This window comes from Leopardus geoffroyi, chromosome B3 (genome assembly GCF_018350155.1).
Source record: "Leopardus geoffroyi isolate Oge1 chromosome B3, O.geoffroyi_Oge1_pat1.0, whole genome shotgun sequence".
NCBI lineage: Eukaryota > Metazoa > Chordata > Mammalia > Carnivora > Felidae > Leopardus > Leopardus geoffroyi.
The window spans coordinates 121,917,488-121,926,298 of record NC_059337.1 but is presented as its reverse complement, the minus strand read 5'-3'; the positions used below and the strand labels follow the sequence as shown (position 1 = coordinate 121,926,298).

Genomic DNA, 8,811 nt, shown 5'->3' with positions numbered 1-8,811 from the left:
GGTCATGATCTCACAGTTTGTGACTTCGAGCCCCACATCGGGCTCTCTGCTGTTAGCACAGAGCCTGCTTAGGATCCTCTGTTCACCTCTCCTCTCTGCCCCTCCCCTGCTCATGATCTCTCTCTCTCTCTCTCTCTCTCTCTCTCTCTCTCTCAAAAATAAATAAACATTAAAAAAAAAAGTCTTTGTTTTTGGAGTGAAAGAAAACCTAGCTAAAATGGACTTAAACCAATATGCAAAATGGAGTTTGAAGGTTTAGTGACTGCACACATCCAGATCACACGCTGACTTCAGTTAAGGATTGGTGCAGCCGCTCGCTGTCCTCACAGACCTGGTTCTCCTTTTTCTGTCTTTTGTGTGTGTGGCCTTTCTCTTCAGGCTCCACTCAATGTTTGCTCCCCTGCCCCCTTCACCCGCTCTAGGGTCTTCCCACATGGCACAAAAAGGCTGCCACAACGCTGGGCCTCTGTCCTCAGACCACGACTCTGTCTGAGGCGAGGGTGACTGTGTCCTCTGTAGCCTCTCCAAGAGAGGGAGGAAAGACTTGTCCCTGGAAACCCGGCAAATCACAGCATCTTCTACACTGTCCTGTCCCTTGTCTTTTTCCTTTTAACATTATATCAGGGACATCGTTCCGAGGTGGTGTATATACACATACATTCATCCTTTTTGTAATCACTTCATGTACTTAGTCGTGCAGTCAGCATGGCATCTTTTATCACTCTCTCTTGGATGGACATTTTGGCGTTTCCATTAAAAACAAAGTGACCTGGAGTGCCTGGCTGGCTCAGTCTGTAGAGCATGTGAGTCTCGATTCGGGGTTGTGAGTTCGAGCCCCACGTTGGGTGTAGAGATTACTTACAAATAAAATCTTAAAATAATGAACAAGTTGCTTTTCCTCCCTGGCTGCTTGAAGCTCAGCCACCATCGTGGACGACACCATAACCATCCAGACCAGGAAGCTCAGGACCAACCAACTACCTCAGTGGCAGAAACGGATACTCCTTGATGTTCTTCAGCCCAGAAAGGCAACGGTACCTGAGACGGAAAGTCGAGAAAAACTAGCCAAAGCGTACAAGCCCACACCAGATGTCATCTTCGTATTTGGATTCAGAGCCCATTTTGGCAGTGGCAAGACAACTGGCTTTGGCGTGATTTACGATTCCTTGGATGACGCAAAGCAAAGTGAACCCAAACATAGACTTGCAAGACACGGCCTGTGTGAGAAAGAAAAAGACCTCAGGGAAAGAGCAAAAGGAGAGCGAGAACAGGATGAAGAAAGTCAAGGGGGACTTAATAGCTGCTGTTGGCGCTGACAAAAAGCTCGAGCCGGAGACGGGACAGCAGAAGGAGCAGAGATTCTGCAGTGACTTTATCTGTGGTGATTGTGCAGATTTTTCGTGAGAGGGTTAGTGAACTAAGAACAATACACACATACATAGAACCTGTCAACCATGTTGAAACGAACATCTGTGCCGGTTAAGAAACAGTTCAGCTGCTTTAACAAAGAGCCACGGTCAAGGCGCTTAAACAAGAAAGAACTGGTTTCTTGGATTTTAGTAGGTGTGTAGGCAGTCGTGGTTGATGGCAGCTCAGCGTTGTCAGGAATGCAGATCTCTTTTGTCTGTTCTTTTTTTTTTTTAAGTTTCTTTTTTTCATGTTGAGAGGGAGAGAGAGAGAGAGAGCAAGGAGGGGAGGGGCAGAGAGAGAGGGAGAGAGAGAGAGAATCCCAAGCAGGTTCCGCACCGTCAGTGCAAAGTGAGGTCTCACAAAGTGAGATCATGACCTGAGCTGAAATCAAGAGTCAGACGCTTAACTGAGTCACCCAGGCGCCCCACAGATCCCTTTTGTCTTATGTCATTGTCTACACGGTTGAAGATGACTCAACACCATGTCCTCTGAGTCCAGATTCCAGCCATTGGAAGGTGGTGGTGGGGAACGGGACAGAAGACCCCTTACCTCCAACCCAGAAGTTGCACATCACTTTTACTCACACCCATTGGCCAGAGCTGGGTCACGTGGCCACACCTGGCTGTGAGAGAGCCTGGGAAATATAAACTTTACACTGGGTGGTTGAATGCCCCACCAAGAGTCGGGGGTTCTGTTGCTAAAACCAGAAGGAGAGAAACACCTAGTGTGGGATCATTAGCTACCTCTCGTACAACATCCTCAAACATTGATCTGTAAACAGCCCTATATTTTTGTAGGATAGAATTCTTTTGGACACTCTCCAAAATGTGTCTACCAGTATAAGCTCCCACCTGCAGCCCTTGGACCGTTGCTTTCCCACAAGTTACCACGGCTGCAGCCCGCATAGCCCCAGCCGCCTGCTTACCTGGGCCAAGCGGGCCTTGCCCACCGCATGGCCCTGGGGCTCTGACAGTTCATCTGGAATCACTAGTTCTGTGGCCTTGACTGTCCTCAGATTCTTTACCCGCAAGATTAGGATATTGAGCTCTCGTCTAGGTCCCACAGAATCTCAGCTTCTCTTCCAGTCTAAGAGTTAGGTCCGTGATTGAGGGCAATGTGGCCATGGGAGAGGCGTCTAGAAAGAGGAAGGTGATGGTCCCATCCCGAATGCTGGCAGAACACGCACAGGTGGGCAGGGTTCAGATCTGGACGTGTCTCTAACGGCCAACGCCCTGGATGGTGGTCAGGGGAGAGCCGCTGAGGCAGAAGTGGGTCCGTGAAGGGAGGAAGAAGAATGGAAAGAGGTGGGAACATTTAATCTGGGGAGAGGCGATTGAGGGAGAGAGGGGAGGCAGGGCACATCTCCTGGACTGGCTCTTGAATGGGAGTGGGGGCACTCACTGGTCACATTGTATGTTGCTTCCAGGAGCAGAATTTACAAGGCCGCTGGTTTGGACACAAAATAAGAAAAGAATCTTCTCTTTTCCTTAAATTTTTTAAAAAAATTATTTTATTTTATCTTATTTTATTTTATTTTATTTTATTTTATTTTATTTTTCATCATAAGTTTACTCCCCATTCCCCTTCCACCTCCCCCTGGTAACCATCAGTTTGTTCTCTAGAGTTAAGAGTCTGTTTCTTAGTTTGTCTCTATCTTTTTTTTTCCTTTGCTCATTAGTTTCTTATATTCCACATAAGTGAAATCATATGGTATTTGTCTTTCTCAGACTTATTTTGCTTAGCATTATACTCTCTAGCTCCGTTTATGTCATTGCACAAAGCAAGATTCTATTCATTTTTATGGCTGAGTAATATTCCACTACATTTATATTTATATTTATATTTATATACCACAGCTTCTTTATCCATTCATCAGCCGATGGACACTTGGGCTGCTTCCATAGTTTGGCTATTGCAAATATGCTGCTATAAACGCCGGGGCACATGTATCCCTTTGAATTACCGTTCTTGTATTCTTTGGGCAAATACCCAGTAGAGCGACTGATGGGTCATAGCGTAGTTCTACTTCTACCTTTTTGAGGAACTTCCACACTGTTGTCCAGAGTGGCTGCACCAGTTTGCATTCCCAGCCACAGTGCACGAGGGTTCCCCCTTCTCCGCATCCTTTTGCCAACGCCTGTTGTTTCTTGTGTTGTTGATTTTAGCCATTCTGACGGGTGTAAGGTGGTATCTCATTGTAGTTTTGATTTGCATGTCCCTGATGATCCGTGATGTTGAGCATCTTTTCACGTGTCCGTTGGCCATAAGAAATAATCTCGTAAGAAATGTAAAGACATTTAAATAATGCTTGACTGAAAGGGGAAGAGGCTCTTCGGGGCCCAGAGGCCCCTGTGAGCTGGCCTGGCCTCGGGCTGCTCCTCTCCTTGCCTTTTACTCCCCAGCCTCACAACCAGACTACTCTCTGTCACTCTCTCTCTGCCACCGCCACCCAAACTGCTGGGGCCACGGCTCTCAAGGGTCCTCCTTTTGCTCTGTCTCTGGGAAGCTCTTCTGGCCTCGCCACACGTGGCCTGTGAACAGCGTGCCGGACTGTTGAGCACATCCTGCTCCTTGAAGCAGCGGGTTCCCTCTCCTGCTGCTTCTTCTCTGGTCCTTGGCTGGTGTCCTTCTCTGCCGGTGGCTTCTCTACTCCAGGCCTTCTCATCTTCTCGCTGTGCACCTCACCTCACCTCCCATTAGCTCGGAGGGTGGGCCGCTCGTCTAGAATTCTGCCTCAGGGCCCTGCTCGGGGGCCTAGAGCACCGGGCACAGCGGCCTAGTGTCCCACAGACACCTGGAATTCAACCTGTCCCAGAACGACCTTTTCATCCCTGCCCTCACCTCCTGCATCTCCGACCTCTTCCTCCTTCAGGGAACAGAGAACCACCATTCATGCAGAGACACGACGGACTGACCTCTCTGTGTCCAGTCTTGCCTTCCAACTCCATTCTGTGCCTTACATTGCTCTGGCTTAAGACCGTTCTGCAGCAGCCCTCACCTCAGGACAGAGTCCAAATGGCTTAGCAGGTTTTTACGGTCCTTTTATTTATTTACGTTTTAGTTTTTTTAATGTTTATTTATTTTTGAGAGAGAGAAAGAGAGAGAGAGATGTCGAGCAGGGGAGGGGCAGAGAGAGGGGGAAATACAGAATCTGAAACAGGCTCCAGGCTCTGAGCTGTCAGCACAGAGCCTGACGCGGGGCTCGAACCCACGAACCGTGAGATCATGACCTGAGCTGAAGTCAGATGCTTAACTGACTGAGTCACCCAGGCACCACTACGGTCCTTTTAGATCTGGCTCCTTCTACTTTTGCAACCCCAGCTCCTTGCACTCTTACCCTCCCTCCCCCCCCCCCCGCCCCAATCTGTGGGCTCCAGCCAGCCTCCCCCAAGATGGCACCACTCACAGGCCTGAGAAGGCTCTTCCCTTCCTTCGCCGGGCAGCCAACTCTGGGTCACCCTTCAGGCTTCGGTACAGGCTTCTCTCCCTCCAGGGAGCCCTCCCTGGCTGCCCAGGGTGGCCTCAGCTGCCCCTCTCCATGTGCCTCTCTAGCACCATGCTCTAGCTTGTCCACTGTTTTTAATTGCTTGATCGCACCTCTGCATCACCCAGGCTTCTGGAACTCTGTATGCAGGAACCTCGCTCACATTGCTCTCCCTGTACACTTGAAGCCTGAAACAGAATATGTTGCATAAATATTTGTTGACTACGGTTGAGTCAAGACCTGACTAATCGGGTGCCACCCAGGACTTCAGCAATGGCCCTCACCTTGAGGATGGGGGCCAGGGCTCCGAGCTCCAGGGTGAGGAGCTGACAGAGAAGTGAGAGCAGCTGGAAAGTGAAAGTGAAGCTGACTGGGGAGGAGAGAGCCCCAGAAGGCCCAGTCTGGGGAGTGGCCGGGCCAAGAGTTCATTCAACCCAGTCTAGCAAGGGAGTCAGTCTAGGCTGGCACAGGGTTAGGAAGGGAGGGGGCACCGTGGGCGGGGAGCTGAGCAGACTGAAAAGACAGAAAATGTGTTTCATAATTAGTCATTGCCCCCTGGGGTGAGGCTGGGAGTTTTCGCTGGAGGTGGGTAGACAAGATTTGCAAATGACAAACGGGGGCTAACCACCAGCTCTGGCTACCGTGGGGCTTGATTCCCGGTGGCAGAAATTGAGCTTTCTAGTTTTTTCTCTGTCCTTCCCCACTACATTCAAGATTCTACCAAATAGTGGAACTGGGAGGGGAAGGCATCTGAGGAAAGACACCCAGGGGCCAAACCTGTCTTTCCTGACTTCCCAAGCTGCCCTCCGCCTCTCTGCAGGTTCTTAAGACAGGACTGGGGACAAGGTGGCACTTGCCACTTGGAAGGCTCAGCAAGTGACCCTACATCCAAAAATCTCGACCAACTTGCCCTGTGGAGGTTCTTGGGAAACAGAAAAACATTCCAGGGATGGAGAATTGGGGTAAAAGTCACCATCTCTGCCTTCCCACTAAAGAAGGTAGCACATTTAGGTGCAAAAGGGATGCCTCATTCTGTGCTCTGGAAAGTGGAGGGCAATTATTCCCCCTAGACCATCCTGGGGTTACCAGAATCGAATGTTAGGACGGGAGACCCCTGCTTCTCACCCACACAAAGGGCACATTTTGGTCTTCCCTCCTTTGTTTTTTAGAGCAGTGGTTTTCAAATCTTGAAACCCAGGGTGCCTGGCTGGCTCAGCTGGTGGAGCATGTGGCTCTTGATCTCCAGGCTGTGAGTTCAAGCCTCACATTGGGTGTGGAGATTACTTAAAAATAAAATCTTAGGAAACAACAACAAAAACCCTGACCCACAAGTAAGAAATGCATTTCTCATCTCAATTCATTACTCTGATGAGTGTTTACATACATATCCTTTTAAAATTTTTTTTTTAATTTTTTTTAACGTTTATTTTTGAGACAGAGAGAGACAGAGCATGAACAGGGAAGGGGCAGAGAGAGAGGGAGACACAGAATCGGAAACAGGCTCCAGGCTCTGAGCCATCAGCCCAGAGCCTGACGCAGGGCTCGAACTCACGGACCGCGAGATCGTGACCTGAGCTGAAGTCGGACGCTTAACCGACTGAGCCACCCAGGCGCCCCTAAAAAAATATTTTAATGTTTTTTATTTACTTTCGGGAGAGACACAGGGTGCGGGGGTGGGGGGGGGGGGAGGAGGGTCAGAGAGACAGGGAGACACAATCCGAAGCGGCCTCCAGGCTCTGAGCCGTCAGCACAGAGCCCTGACGCGGGGCTCGAACTCGTGAACGGTGAGATCAGACCCGAGCCAAAGTTGGATGCTTAACTGACTGAGCCATCCAGGCGTCCCTTTATATGTATCCTGAAACAAGAGTTTTATGCAACTAGACGTTCCTTTTTATATATGTAACCCGTGCTTACGTTTTTTCATAGTATCTCTTTCTAAAAAAAATTTGGGGTGCAATCCACCAAATTGATTTCATGATCCACTAATAGGTCCCAACCCACGATCGAAGGAGGAGTCGGTTCTTCAGTCTGCTGGGTCTTCAACTCCTGACAGCTGGAATTTGGCCCCAGCTTTCCTGATGAGTTCCTTCCCTCCATGTTCTCCTTATGAGAACACCCTGTACCAGATCTATAGTCCCGAAAATCACCACCATCATCGGGTTAGCAGATCTGGTCCAATCAGACTTCCTCTGATGCCCCCGCCCCTGTTCCTGGCCGACTATCTGAGATAAGGATAGCGTCCCAGGAGGGCCACCGGGTTCATACGTGGTAGGCTGCTTTCAGCTGCAAGATTACTGCCAAGAATAAAATACTTAACTCAAGCAACTTAAACTATAAGGGGTGAATACAATCACACACCAGGAAGCCCAGAGGTAGGTGGCTCCAGAGCTGGATAATGAAGGGATCACATGGCCTTCTGTTTATTTCCTGGTTGCTATCCACCAACTTTTGGAAATGCCTTTCTCTACCTTGGTCTCAGTGTGACAAGAGTGCTATGTTAAGGGGCTTTTGTGGGTAGCAGGGGAAGGGAAGGGTGGGGCCTGGGTTTCAGCTGGCTGGGTGAGTGAGTCACTGAGTGGCTGGGTCCCTTCAGCCCCATGTAAGGACAGACTGCAGCCGCCCACTGCCCGCCTGGACTGTGTCTGGACAGAAATGGGCATGTCTGCTTTGCAAGGGGCCCCACCTCATGCTCGGGTAACCCTGTGAATCAGGAAGGCCAGAGATGCTTATCATCCCTTTTTTCTCCACGAGTCACAGGCCCCAAAAGTGGAAATGACTCCTGGCTTCACCTACAGATCCAGGCCAGGGTTGAGCAGAGAACCCAATGTTCTGTCTCCAGATCCCCCGGAGCAGGAGTGAAAGAAGCTGTCTCGTGCCCCCTTATACTCTGGACTTCTTCTAAGTCCTATCTTCAGCACTCAGGCCCCTCACGCTGGCTCTTTCTGCCCACCTGCCCCTCCTCTGCTGGTGTTCCCAGGGCGAGCTGGAGACAGGGCTGTGACAGGGCATGGAGCTGGAGTCTCCACTGCCATCTAGGTCTTTGGTAGCTCCCGAGAGCACAGACCTGGCCTTGGTCCAGGTCTAGTAGCACCTAGGACTGTGTGTGAGCTGGAAGGAACCTGAGAGCAATGTCCGTTTTATAGATGTGGACTCTCAGGCCCAGAGAGGGGTAGTGACTTGCCCAAGGCCACACAGCCAGTTAGCAACAGAAGCATGAACGGGGGCCTCCTGCCCTCCGAGCTCCCACTCTCACTACTCCCACCTGCCTGGATCCCTGGTCTGCTTTCTAGTTGGCTCCACCTCCCACTTTCAGAAGCCAGAACCGAGCGGAGGCAGCACCTTTGGAGTGCGTGCGGGGCTGGCTGATCCGTCTCCCCTGCCAGTCGGGGAAGGTCCCCTGTGTCCCTTTCCCAAGCCGGTTTACATCTCCTGCTAGACATAGCAAGCGGATGGAGTGACAGTCCACACTGCGGGCCTCGAGACGATAAATACTAAACCTTCTGAAAAAAGCCCTACTTTCAACGAAGGGGAACAGGGCTTGGCAGGCTCTGGGAAGAATTTGCTCCAGGAGCTGGCGCTGGGGAGGGCGTGGTGCCAATCTGTGTGGGAGCCCTGCCTGCGGGCAGAGAGGGAGGGCCCACCAGGGTGTGCGCTGGTGCAGACGTGTGTGCAGGAAGCGGCCGGGTGGTGCAGACATCCAGGGAGTCCTGGGCTAGGAGCTGGATCGCCGGGGTTCTCTCTGCCACGTGTTAGTGCCGCGACCTTGGAGCTCAACCTCCCAAAGCTTCAGTTTGCCCAGCTGCAAAATGGGGATGCTAAGAACCCCCCTCACACGTCTGTTAAGATCCAAGCAAATGGATGTGGGGGGGGTTCCCAGGGACGAAGCAGGAGGCTGCTCTGGGGTTGGGGCTGGAGGA

At 50.9% G+C, this 8,811-nt stretch overlaps 1 pseudogene; it reads left to right on the top strand.

The window, feature by feature from the left end:
* The first annotated feature begins 914 nt into the window (after positions 1–914).
* LOC123583739 lies at positions 915–1,676 on the top strand (annotated as a pseudogene).
* The last annotated feature ends 7,135 nt before the right edge of the window (positions 1,677–8,811 follow it).